Raw genomic sequence first — 13,145 nt, forward strand, 5'->3', positions numbered from 1 at the left:
TTTGAACAAATACAATACAGTTCATCATTTTGTTTTGTGGCCTGAATTTACCAGATCCCTGTCTATATATTGAACATAATTTACTGGTCTTTTTTTTTTTTTTCAGCTTGCCAGTTCACTTTACATGTTACTATGAGGTTTACATGGATGAATTGGGTACATTTTAATAAGTGTAAAGCCTATAGATACGAAAATTGACACATTTCAGCTCCCCTTCTACTTTCTAGAGAGGATTTTTTTTTCTGAATTTATGCAGATAATTACTTCATCTGTCTTGTTCTTGGCCTACATAGATATGTTTACATAGTAAAAATAATATCAAGGTTTAATAAGTGTATCAAGAATCGGCACATAAGAGAAATGGATGGACCAGATACCCCTAACCCGGCTAATTTAGCTACTCCAAGGGCCTCAGTTATCCAGTTTGACTTTTGACATGACCCATCTTGCCTTGTAGCTGGTGCTGTGTAGACCTGTGTTAAAAACAATCAAACACATGAGTTGTTGCATAAAAAATGTTGTGATGAAGCGGAGTGTGAATGTGGCGAAGGGTTTGACCATGTGCCTCTGTCATTCTGCTTCCTTTCCATGCAGACGTCTATGTTCCATCTCCTGCCTAAGAAAAAGATGCACATTCTACCTTCGGAGTACAAAAGGTACAAACCATTCTGCAACTCAGACTCAGTGATGGGAGAGTTTGTGGGGAAAAAACACAGCATGCCAATAAATGAAACTAAAACTTGAGTTTGCCTTTTTTAACTATTTATGTTCTAAGTTAAGCTTTGGTAACTTTCAAATGTCAAATTCTCTCATTCTTATAAAAGATTGAATTAATTGCCTGTATTTATTGTAGCAATTATTCAATGTATTTCCAGTATAGGATGTATAGTATAATTGATTTTTTTGTAAATAAAATATTTTTGATAAGAGTATTGCCTTTTTTTCTAAGGGAAGGGGGAATTTCAAATGAAACAAAAACTCTGTTTTCCTGATAATGTAATAGATTTAAGAATGGGGTATATAGAAAATAAACAAACATAGTTGGTCAAAAATAATAGAAATCGTTTCATGTTACTAATTATGAAACAAAAGTCCCTTAAATTCATGTGGTTTGTAAATCTGCAAAACAGGAGGGAGAGAGATTCAACTAATATAATCTTGCCTTGCCTTTAATCTTATCTTATATTTCCCTTGGAAGCATCCCAAATTTAGAGAAAAATGATTTTATTATAGTAATTTATCCTGGTGGGGAAAATTACAGATTTTCAGAAAAGTCATAAAAAACTTTAATTATTATTATAATTAATAACAAAATCTTAAAAATAACTTGAACTCCAATAGAGAGCAATATTAAATGAATTACGGCATTTCTAAACAATATAACATTATTGCCCACTAAAATATTTTCGGAGAACATGAGGATATTGGAAAAAGATTACATTAAAAATATATAACCACTTTGTACAGTAACATCTCAAATTTGTAAAAATAAACATGTTTTAATGTCATTATCTCTACTACTGGGAATATCACAGGTTTTCTATGCTGTATACATTTTTGTATTTTCGAAATACCATGATCCTGTATTGTTTTTATAATCAGAAAAAGGACAATAAATATTGCTTTTATTTTAAAAAAGTGGGTTGGGGCATCTAATAGCATTTCCTGGTTCGAGGAGCTAATGGTACATGCATTTACTATACACAAACACACACATAATATAAAAATGTTACACACATAATATAAAAGTGTTAAGCCACTGACTATTATTGCTACTCCAGTGATGGTTCTAATCTCAGTGATTCACTGAGAAAGTCCCTGGTGCTCTGTTAGAAGCTGGCACACTTAACAATAAAGAGCCGGTATACACTGTAGCCTTTTCTGGCTGTGTGGTCTGCTATGTGACCGCTCTTCTCTTGGACCACAAGAGCATCCATAGGCAATATGCCAACGAATGTGTGTGGCCGGCTTCCAATAACACATTATGGACACTGATATTTGAATTTATAATTTACATGCATTTTGAAATATTCTTTTGAATATTTTTTAGTCATTTAAATATCTTAAAACGATTCAGAGTTTACCAGCATTACTAAAACAGGCAATGAGCCAGATCTGGTCTGCTGTCTGTGGTTTAGTGACTTAGTACTCTATAGGAACTACTGACTTGTCTGTGCCGTTAAATACTCACACGAACACCTAATTTTTGAGCACATACCATGCGTCAGTTACTGCCAGAGCACATTGTGCAGACTGGCTATTTTAGCTCTATCATTTGGAAGGGGTTCCACTATTTTTGCCGCTTACAGGTGAGGAATTTGAAGCTTAGAGTGGTATCTTGAGACCATAAAGCTATTAAATTGTGAGGGTGGAATTTAGGTCCAGGCATTCTGATGTCAGAATTACCTTTTAAACAGTTAGTACTCAATGTGCTGTCCATGGTCCAGCACCAACAGCAGACCTGGGCTTGGGTTAGATATGAAAATGCATGGACGTGCCTGGGGGGCTCAGTCTGTTAAGTGCCAGACTCTTGATTTTGGCTCAGGTCATGATCTCACGGTTTGTGAGATGGAGCTCTGTATTGGTCTCTGTGCTGGGCATGGAGACCATTTAAGATTCTCTCTCTCCTCGCTCTGCCCCTTCCCCTGCTTGTGCATACCCACTCTCTCTCTCCCTAAAAATAGATAAATAAACTTTAGAAAAAAAAAAAAAGAAAAGAAAAGAAATGCAAATGCATGGCCCTGCCCCAGACCCACTGAATCAAAGTCTTGGGCTGGGCCCCAGAACCTGTTTAATAAGATTCCTAGAGGGGCACCTGGGTGGCTCAGTCGGTTAAGCATCTGACTTCGGCTCAGGTCATGATCTCCTGGTTCATGGGTTTGAGCCCCGCGTCGGGCTCTGTGCTGACAGCCAGCTCAGAGCCTGGAGTCTGCTTCAGATTCTGTGTCTCCCTCTCTCTCTGTCCCTCCCCTGCTCACGCCGTCTCTCTCTCTCTCTCTCTCTTTCAGAAATAAATAAAACATTAAACAATTCTTTTAAAAAGAAAAAAAATAAGATTCCTAGATGCAGGCACCTGGGTGGCTAAGTTGGTCAAGTGTCCCAATCTTGGTTTCGGCTCATGTTCTTATCTCATGGCTTAGTGGGTTCAAGCCCCGAATTGGTTTCTTTCTCTCCCTCTCTCTGCCCTCTCCTCCTCGTACTGTCTCTGTTTTTTTTCCCAAACAAATAAACTTAAAAAAAATTTAAATGTTTATTTACTCTTGAGAGAGAGAGACAGAGAGGGAGAGAGAGAGACAGAGGGAGACAGAGAAAGCATGAGTGGGGGAGGGGCAGAGAGCGACCAAGACACAATCCAAAGCAGGCTCCAAGTTCTGAGCTGTTCGTACAGAGCCCAACGCAGGGCTCAAACCCAGGAACGTGAGATCAGGACATGAGCCAAAGTCCGACGCTTAACTTACTGAGCCACCTCGGTGTCCAATAAATAAATAAACTTTAAAAAAACATCCCTGGATCATTTTACTCACATTAGAGTTTGAGAAACATTGTTCTAATCTAATATATTGTTTTCTTCAGACTAAGTATGGTTTCTATGATAACTATCATTTCAAATATTTGTATTTTCCTACTGAGCTTTAGTATCAAATATGGATGTTGGCAGATACCTGGTTTTAATGAAGCTTATTGAATACCTGTTATGAGGAAGAAGTCAAAAGGTATACTCAAAGAGGTTATAACTGAGTAAGAAGGATATGACAATGACACAAACATTTGGTGCAAAATAGAATAATAAAGGTACAAAGAATGGCATGGGAATATAAAAAGAAGGAAAGAAGTGGACAAATAGCTCTGTAAAGATAGATGTCAAGATAGTGTGGCATTGGGGTGATTCTTAAGGATGTGCAGATTTTTGGAAACTAAGGTCTTTCCAGATGAAAAGAATATGGGTAAAGCAATTGAGGTGCAATTTTGATATGTGTTCCTTTCCACAGAATTAACAAGTTTAATTAAGGTTCGGGCTGTATTTAACCAAGAGCTCAGACTTAGCTGTAGAAAGAACATCTGAAGGTAGATCATAGAAGACCATAATCCAATGGAGAGAAATACTAGAATGAAGTGTTTCAATTTGATAGATCACGGTACCTGCAGATAATTCTGAATGGGGTGCTAACGTTGCAAACTGAGCTACATGATGGAGGTTTCGATTTGAATGTCCCGCATAAACAAGTATGACTTGGTTCAAGTGTGCTTATAATAAACAAGTATCGTTCTTCTAGGGACTGGGCTACTTTCATCCTGTTCCCTCCAGGTATCCAAATACCGTCTTCAGCTTCTTTTTATGCCATGTAACCAGCTGGTCACAACAACCGTTTGATTCCCCACTTGCATGTCACTCAAATTCATCTCTCACCCTACTTAAGACATTCTGTATATCTTACCTGAGCTGTTAAAAACGTCTTCTATCTACTTCTTTTCCTCATTTCTGTTTCATCCAATAGATTCTCTACATTTCTGTCAAAGTTCTCTTTCTAAGACCTAACTCTGAATAAAAAGGTGTAATTTCATCTCGTTGTCAACAAGATAAAAGCATTACATTATGGATGCATTCAAGGCTAATAACAGTCTTTTTCTATCCTCTCTTGCAGTCCATAATCCTACTATTTTTTTGTGGTCCCGCCAAAGTAGTTTCGCTCCCTCACACACTGCCCTTTACCTTAGTCAAGTTTCTTTATTGCAGACATTCTCAGAAACCTCAGTGTGCTGATGAGTTTTATGAATGTGCAAGAGAGGCCTGTCACATAGAGAAATTCCTGCACTTAGATACTATGGCATCCATTCCATGGCGATGTTGGCTAACATCTGGATTAACATTGATATTCTGCAGTATGTAGTTTACGTACTGCTAGTATATAGTTCCTAACACCACAAGTTGGATTTGTGTTCACTCAAGATCTAGAAAGAAAACATGCAAAGCTTAAGATTCTTATTTCTTGAGTAATCAGCTCCAGGTGTGGAGACGTCGGGGGGGGGGGGGGTAAAGGGGGAGGAGCCTTCAGGTTCAAAATGGCTCAGCCTCTGGGCTACATAAACAGGGTCTTCTCAAAAGAGTTCAATTTACCCATTTGCTGTCAGAAAGCTCTCCCCACTCTGGCTTCAGCAAACCCAGGTGGCTTGTTTTTGCTCTATTATTTAGGGCAAGAAGGAGTTCAATCCTGATATATTGGGGAAATGTGCAATGAGTAGGTGAGCCTATTTTCTGAAAGAACTTGGTCTTGTGTAGAGCACTGATTGAAAAGAAGCATGATTGTTTTATAAACCAAAGGGAAGGCTACATTTTACCTTGGATCGAGCTGGTTGTTGAGTGGAGTGGCAAAATCAAAAGCAATCATCTCTTAACCAGGTCAGGATAGAATCACAGTTATACATGTTCACTCAGAAGGAACAGAGACATGAGAATGTCACATAAAGACACATCCACTTTTCTAGACAACACGTGATGTGACTCTTCAAGTAAGATACACACACACACACACACACACACACACACACGAGGAAAGTTTTAAGGAAATAAAAATCTTGGGAAAAGGATCTCTGGGATCAAAGTTGAATGGCTGTTTAAATGAAGCTCTCGGTATAATCACAAAAGGAAACTTGAAGTTCATTCAGTCCAACTCAGCTGCCTCAAATCTTTGTTGGAACGAGGCAAGGACCTAAAGAAAGAGAGGGAGAGTGAAGGCTCCTTATCTCCAAGGAGTCAAACTGCAATTCAGTTATTTTAGCACCTTGCTCAAGGTTGCACAGCTGGCTCCAAATCCTGAGGCTAGCATCTGGGTTTCTTTTATCCAGATGTTTTGGCCTGCTTTATAATGCAGAAAACCTCAAATTAGCAATTTCTGGGCAGCTACTCTACTCTTAAATCTGACATATTGAGGCTGTGCTTAAATCCATTCCCCTCAAAAGGGGTTGTAAATTATAAGCTTTGATATTTGGATTTTAAATAAAAAGTCAGGGGCGCCTGGGTGGCTTAGTCGGTTAAGCGTCCGACTTTCGCTTAGGTCATGATCTCGCGGTTCATGGGTTCGAGCCCCGCGTCGGGCTCTGTGCTGACTGCCAGCTCAGAGCCTGGAGCCTGTTTCAGTCTGTGACTCCCTCTCTCTCTGACCCTCCCCTGCTCACACTGTCTCTCTCTCTCCTAGAAATAAAAAAAAAAAAAAAAAATATATATATATTAAATAAAAAGTCATCCTGGCCAGTCTACAACAATGCCTGAAATTTTCAGCACCATTAAGAAATATCATAACATGTCAAAAATGGATATTCTAAAGTTCTTGCCCTAAAACAAATTGTTGCCATATTACCCACTTCGGAAGCGCATAAGGCCAGAACAAGTGTGGAGGTCTGACTTATTTTGTATTTGGGCTTTGGTTGCAGATTGACTTAAACTTGAGAAAATTACCCCACTTCTTGGAGGCTTACTTTCCTTATCTGAATAATGAGGGTGACACATCTCAGAGTTACTGTGTCAGCAAGACAGCCTATCAAGTACCCTAGGAAAGATATTTGCCACATGATAGAAGTTTAATAAAATTTTCTTTTCTTTTCCCGCTCCCTTCTAAGCAGCTATATCAGTACTCCTTCTCCCTGCCTTCATTTATTCCTTACTTTCTTCTTTTTTTTAAATTTAATTTAACTTAATTTTTTTATTTTTATTTATTTTTATTTTTTATTTTTTTTTTACAAATAGTTTATTGTCAAATTAGTTTCCACATAACACCCAGTGCTCATCCCCACAAGTGCCCTCCTCCATGCCCATCCCCCCCACCCCCCCACACCCATCAGTCCTCAGTTTTTGTCAGCATTCAAGAGTCTCTCATGGTTTGCTTCTCTCCCTTTCCCCCACCATTTCCCCCCTTCTTCTCCCCCTTGTTACTCCATCAAGTTCCTCCTAATCCTCCTATACGTGCAAACATATGATATTTGTCCTTCTCTGCCTGACTTATTTCGCTCAGCATAACACCCTCAAGGTCCATCCATGTTGCTACACATGGCCAGATTTCATTCTTTCTCATTGCCATGTAGTATTCCATGGTATAGATAAACCACATCTTCTTGATCCATTCGTCCGATGATGGACACTTAGTCTCTTTCCATGTTTTAGCTATTACTTACTTTCTTTTTAAAATTTCTTTATGCAGCAAACCCAAGAGCTGGGACATTTAGCTTACATACCAAGGAAATTTACTTCTCAGAAATGCATTTTATTTTATTTTCCAGGTTCATAGTTTATGACGGTACAAATTGACTATCGCATGACGGGGTGGCATTAGCTTCCCCTGGCCTGGGAACATAACAGAAAAATGGCACACTTTAAAACACGTTTATGTCTCTTTCACAGGTGTTTTTTTTTTTTTAATTTTTAATTTTATTATTATTTTAAAAATATTTTTATTAAAGTTATTTTTCATATTTGTTTATTCATTGTTTATTTATTTTGAGAGATGCAGGCACAAGTAGGGGAGGGGCAGAAGGAGAGGGAGAGAGAGGATCTCAAGCTGTCAGTGCAGAGCCCGATGCCGGGTTGTTTTTTTAGACCTTAACTTGGAGTGTAAGACCATCACAGCAATGCCTCCATGTGTGGCCAGTACACAATTCATTCTCCTTGTGAGAGGGTAAAGGCTGAAATTTTTTTGATACCAGTGAAATGGAGTTGGATATCCATTTCTGCATCTGCCATGATTTCAATCTTGCAAAAGGCACCAATTCCACTGGTCATGCCCTTCAACGCACCTCAAAAAGGCCTTTTAAATCACCCATTTGTTGGCTTCTATGCAGCCTTAAGATTTCTTCCAGGAATAGGTGGCCTTTTCCTTTAGACACCAAGCAGGTAAACTGTTATAATTTCCTAGTATGTTCTGACTTCTAGAAGAGCCCTTGACTCAACACAATTTTGTGTCAGACCAAATAAATATTTTGGAAGGCCTAGAACACGGTGGATGGGCCAGTAGGAGGACATGCCGTTGGCACTGGATGGATTTGAGTCCTGGTTCCACCACGTTGTGGTTGACTCTTAGTGGAAACCCCAATTTCTTCATCTGTAAAAGTATAACCGCCCTCCTGCTACAAACCCCAAGGGGCTGCTGTTGAGGTCAATAAAAATAATGGAAGGGAAAGGTCATCGGAAATTCAGAAAAGTCCTTCAGATTTGAGTTCCTGTTGTTAGTTCTGAGCATCAGGAGGCACTCAGATTTTTACCATGGCTGAAGTAGGGCGCTTAGTCCCAATGGACAGTTTTTATCATCCTTATTGCTACCACCCTAGTGGTGTTGCCATCACCTTGCGCCTGTTGTCACGGATATCCATCTTTCCGCCACTCTTGCTCCGTGTTGTTTTTCCATGGAAGAGTCAGTGTGAGATCCTGTCTTATGCCTGCTTAGGAGCCTTCAAATCCTTCAAAGGTCTTTTTATCTTGGGATGCCATGCTCCACAGGGCCTACATGATTTGCTTACTGTTTCCATGACCTCTTGTTGAATTCCTATCTTTCTTCCTTATTAGACGACGCACGGGAACTCTTTCTGTTCCTCAGCCAAGACAAACTTGTTTCCACCTCAAGAGCATTACCTGTTGCTATTTATTTTGCCTAAGAACTTAGCATGCTTGGTGTCTTCTTGTCATTTAGGTCACATCCCCAGACAGGTCTTATCTGACTCTACTCCCTAAAGTGACAACTTCATTCCTAGTCACTTTCTAACACATCGTCCTGTGATTTTCCTCAACACTTTTATCATTAATGGAAATTAAAATATTTATTTATTTGTTTACTTGACTGTTGTCTCTCAGCTCCTAGAATAAAACCCAGGGAGTAGGCGTATAGTCTGTATTTCAGAACCTAGAACAGTGCTGGATAGATCAAAAGTGCCCAGTGAATACTGCTAAATACATACAGGTATAAAATAATGGTGCTAAATGCAACTTCTGTAAATCATGTACCTGCTTGCCCCAAATCGAAGCATAGAACAGGCAACAGAGGACATCAAGGACAAATGGCTTATTTGTTATTCAAATTTTAAAAAGGGATTTTCCACAAAGCAAGAACTTACTTCTCAAGTAAGACCCAAAGAAATACTTAAAACTGTGTGGCTTGGTTATACATAGACTGTGGATCTAAAATTTTTTTCCATGTTTTAGTCAATATTGCATGGATGTGTATTTAAGCACACAAACCAGGGTTTTATGCTTTTTACTCTCTTTGATAGCTGACAACATTCTTTTTATGTCTGAGTATCTCGAAAAGACAACTTTAAAACAGGAAATATGCTACTTCTGTGTGCATTGATGACCACAGCTATTGCTTGCCTAATTTTTGGCTCCACCCAGGAGAAGTCTCACCCAGTCTTGCCAAGAAACTAGGAACTAGATGGTAATTTGGAACCAGTAATAGTTTTCCCCAAGTATATTTTTGGCAGAAGAAACAGCTCGAGATTTAGGAGAGTAAAGAGGGCTGAAAGCTTCCATTGACCTTCTGGGCCCTGACTAAGGCTGCTTATGTTGCCATGACCCCATCAGATGGCCACCTTCCAAATTGTTCAAAACGTTACTTCTGGGCATATAGAGCTGATATCTCAGCACAGGGATAGAAGCCCAGCCTGGACAAGGTCCAATTAAGAAAGCATCTCCATTGGAATGATAGTATCTGGCAAGGAACAAATCCAATGATGCCACAGGTATTATCTGCCTTTCCTTTCCATGCTTAAATCATTTCCTTCATAGACCAGATAATGACCAGTCTACAGAAATACAACTGGCTGAGAATCTGTATATAAACACTGAAATATTTCTTCAGAGTTGATCTTCTCCAGCTGAACTTCTAGAGTCAGATGAATATGGGTCCCAGCTATAACCTCATTCTTTCTTTCTACCCTCATGAATGAGAACATGTATGGACCAGTTTCATTGTGTTGTTTTGTTTAGTAAAGCACTGATAAATTCTTTCTTTTTTTCCCTGTTTAAACTAAGTTGACAGATGTAAATGGTACAGTGGATGGAGGCTCCGATTTGGGGTAAAAATTAGTAGACAATCACTTTAATTCAACTGATTCCTAGTCACAACTAGTTTGCCAGTTCCTGATTCCTTCACTCAACTTGTCACGTCATTCCTGTGAAGTGACGATCTCTTCTGTGAAGCCTTTGGGGAGTCGCTAGACTCCACCTGGGAGTCAGTGACTCCATCTTTTATTTCCAAATGGCAATTGTGTTTTCCAGGAACAATGTCCTTAATATAAAAAATACTATATTTAATGGTTTAAAAGTTTCTCTGTACTCTCTAACAGGCTGTGATATGCACAAGGAGAAGGGCTGTATCTTACTCATCTTTAAAAAAATTTTTTTAATGCTTATTTATTTTTGAGAGAGAGAGAGAAAACAAGTGGGGAAGGGGCAGAATGAGAGGGAGACACAGAATTTGAAGCAGACTCCAGACTCTGAGTTGTCGGCACAGAGCCTGACACAGGGCTTGAACTCCTGACAGACAAGATCATGACCTGCGCTGCAGTCAGATGCTCAACCAGCTGAGCCACCCAGGCACCCCTCTTACTCATCTTTATAAACGTATCTTACCAACATGAAATGCTTATGGAATGAAGACTTTGTATTTACTGATATGTGAGTGAGTAAGTGATCAAGTGAGTAAATAAGAGTTATTTATCTTAGTTTAGCAAAAAATACAGAACCCTTAAGTCAGTGACAAGTAAATATTGGTTGAGTGCCTGCCAAATGACAAGCAGTTTTGAATATATGATTTCATTAGCACTAAACAAGTCTATAAGTTAAATATTATTCCCCCCTCCCTTTTTTTAATAAAGAAGGTGTCATTCACATAAGGTTGAGGAAGTGAGTGCCAAATTCAAGATCTCAAAAGCAGAAAAGTATTTCACTTAAAATGAATTTGTTCACCAAGTGGCCAAACTTATGTTTTCCTGAACTTAATTAATAGAAATCAAGTTAAGTGGCATCAGCAAAGTTATCCCTCAGAATAATGACATTTGCTATTCGTCTTCCATAGTAACCTCATTGCATAGATGAAGAAATCAGTTTTTTTAAGCCTATAATGAAGAAGCATTAATTCAAAACAGATTTATTTCCTTCAAGTCTGATACTCTTTCCAATTTCTCATAACCTCCTTACAATTGTTTTCTTCTATAAATTCTAATAGTATTGCATTAAATCATATCTCAATAAACACATTGAGGGTGTTAAAATAGTGGGGTCCATGTATGTTACTCTGATTACCAAAAAAACAAGGATATGTGTTTATCTAATAATATGCAACTTAGAGAATCTAATTGATGGATCTACAATTGGAGTCATTAAAAGCATAGATTTTGGACCAATTTTGGACTAAAGGTGTGAATTAGAATCCCTGCTCTGCCATTCATAAGATGAGTGACCTTGAGTAGGTCACAAAGACACAATGAAGTTAAATTTCCTCATTTTTAAATAATCCTTTCCTTGATTGCAATGGAACCAGACTGGCTAGTCAAGGCAGAGAAGGAATGTGCTGGAGTTGCTAATGAGAGAAGACCAGAGAGCCAGGTAAAGAAGAAGGGAGTTCTGGATAATTAAAGGAGAATTCTCATCCTGATTCTTACTCTTTTCCATGCCCACCTCCCACAAGGAGCTTCAGTCCAGTTTCTTTAAATTATCACAAGGGAGATTCCGATTGGACCATGAGTCCATCCTGATCGGTATCATGACTACTTTTTGGCTGAAATTGTGCAGACATTGTTGTCAATTCTGTACACAGTATAAAGGAGGTAATTCTCCAAAAGGCAGCAGAAATCCTCTTACCAAAAACAAAACAAAATAAAACAAAAACACAAACAAACTCAGGAGTCCCCAAAACAGTAGATCTATGGAAGGAGTTCCTTCATAGGGTTACTGGGAAGGTGGCAATCCAAGGGCAGGAAATCAAAGGAGGGTAAGAGAAAGGAAGAGACCTTTGGTCTTCGAGCCACAGATTACTTGATTAATACCCATATTAATGATCAGGGTTTTATGATTTTATAATTCATTTGAGATATTTTAGAATTTTAAAAATGTCCTATGAAATTGATCATTAGTTGAGGAATCAGGAAGAATTGTAAGAGCTTTGATTTATAATACTTCCTCCATGAGGTTAAAGAGGCTCATTTGTAGAAGGGAGATACTAAAATATCAATCAGAAACATAATTTCAGGTCAAAAGAAACATTGGATATAATTGTGTCTATCTACATCAGAGAGAAAAGCTAAAAGCTCAGAAGAGAAAAGGAGCTTGCAAAGCATATTTTGTAATCCTAGGTCTTTATCAGTTATACAGAGAACTAGAAATAAAGGCCAAATGAATGAGGTAACCTATAAAATCCTTTTTTTATACGTGTGATTCTTGAAGTCCATCTGTGCCTGGCTGTTTAGTGGGCCCGAGTCATGATTTGCACACCATGAAGACAAGTTGTCTGTTGGGGATCAGAACTCCAGAAGCAGTGGACATACATTAACACTAAGCCAGGTGTCTGAATAAAAAGACAAATGGTCTGGTCTACAAGTTGTGGAAAGGAAGTCAGTGAAGGTAGTGGAGATCTGGTCTGAGGGAGGGACTAACGCTGTCTGACTTACCCTCTGCAGACAGTGGTTTCATTTGTTCAGAGCTCGTTGCCTAGACAAAGGTTTCTTCAAGACGCCTAATCTTCTGTCTTCATTCTCGAAATATATATATATATATTAAAAAGAAGGATCCATTTGCCACGCACATAGCTTTTTGGAGGTTTAGCAGAGGACACAGCATTCTGGAACATTGAAGTACCCGGAGCTCCCTGTAACAAAGAGGAAGGTCCCTGGCAACCTGCCCCCATGACAAAGCTTGTGATCGATTTAGGCTCCCCTAGGGTTGGCAATGATGGTTTTCATTTAGGCCTGGTTGGGCCCCCCAAGTAGAAGACTTGGAGACTGGTTCTGAATCAACTCTGTCATGCAGTTACTTAGGGGTGCCAGATTTGAGAAGAAAAAAAAAAAGGCAAAACAAAAAACACTCTCAAAGTCCAGAAAAGTTTGGCTCAAGCCTATGCATATAATAAAAATAACAAAGAGGAAAAAAGTGTGTTTGTTCTTATGAA

General features: G+C 38.8%; 1 long non-coding RNA gene across 1 annotated transcript; it reads right to left on the bottom strand.

The window, feature by feature from the left end:
• Positions 1-7,240: 7,240 nt before the first annotated feature.
• Positions 7,241-12,790, bottom strand: LOC120228660. Its single transcript, XR_005527550.1, has 2 exons — positions 12,649-12,790; positions 7,241-7,336 (listed from the first exon to the last, which is right to left on the bottom strand). It is a non-coding gene; the product is annotated as an uncharacterized LOC120228660 (long non-coding RNA).
• Between the last annotated feature and the right edge of the window lie 355 nt (positions 12,791-13,145).

The sequence above is a fragment of the Hyaena hyaena genome, unplaced genomic scaffold (genome assembly GCF_003009895.1).
Source record: "Hyaena hyaena isolate Hyena2069 unplaced genomic scaffold, ASM300989v1 scaffold_26, whole genome shotgun sequence".
Taxonomy (NCBI): Eukaryota; Metazoa; Chordata; class Mammalia; order Carnivora; family Hyaenidae; genus Hyaena; species Hyaena hyaena.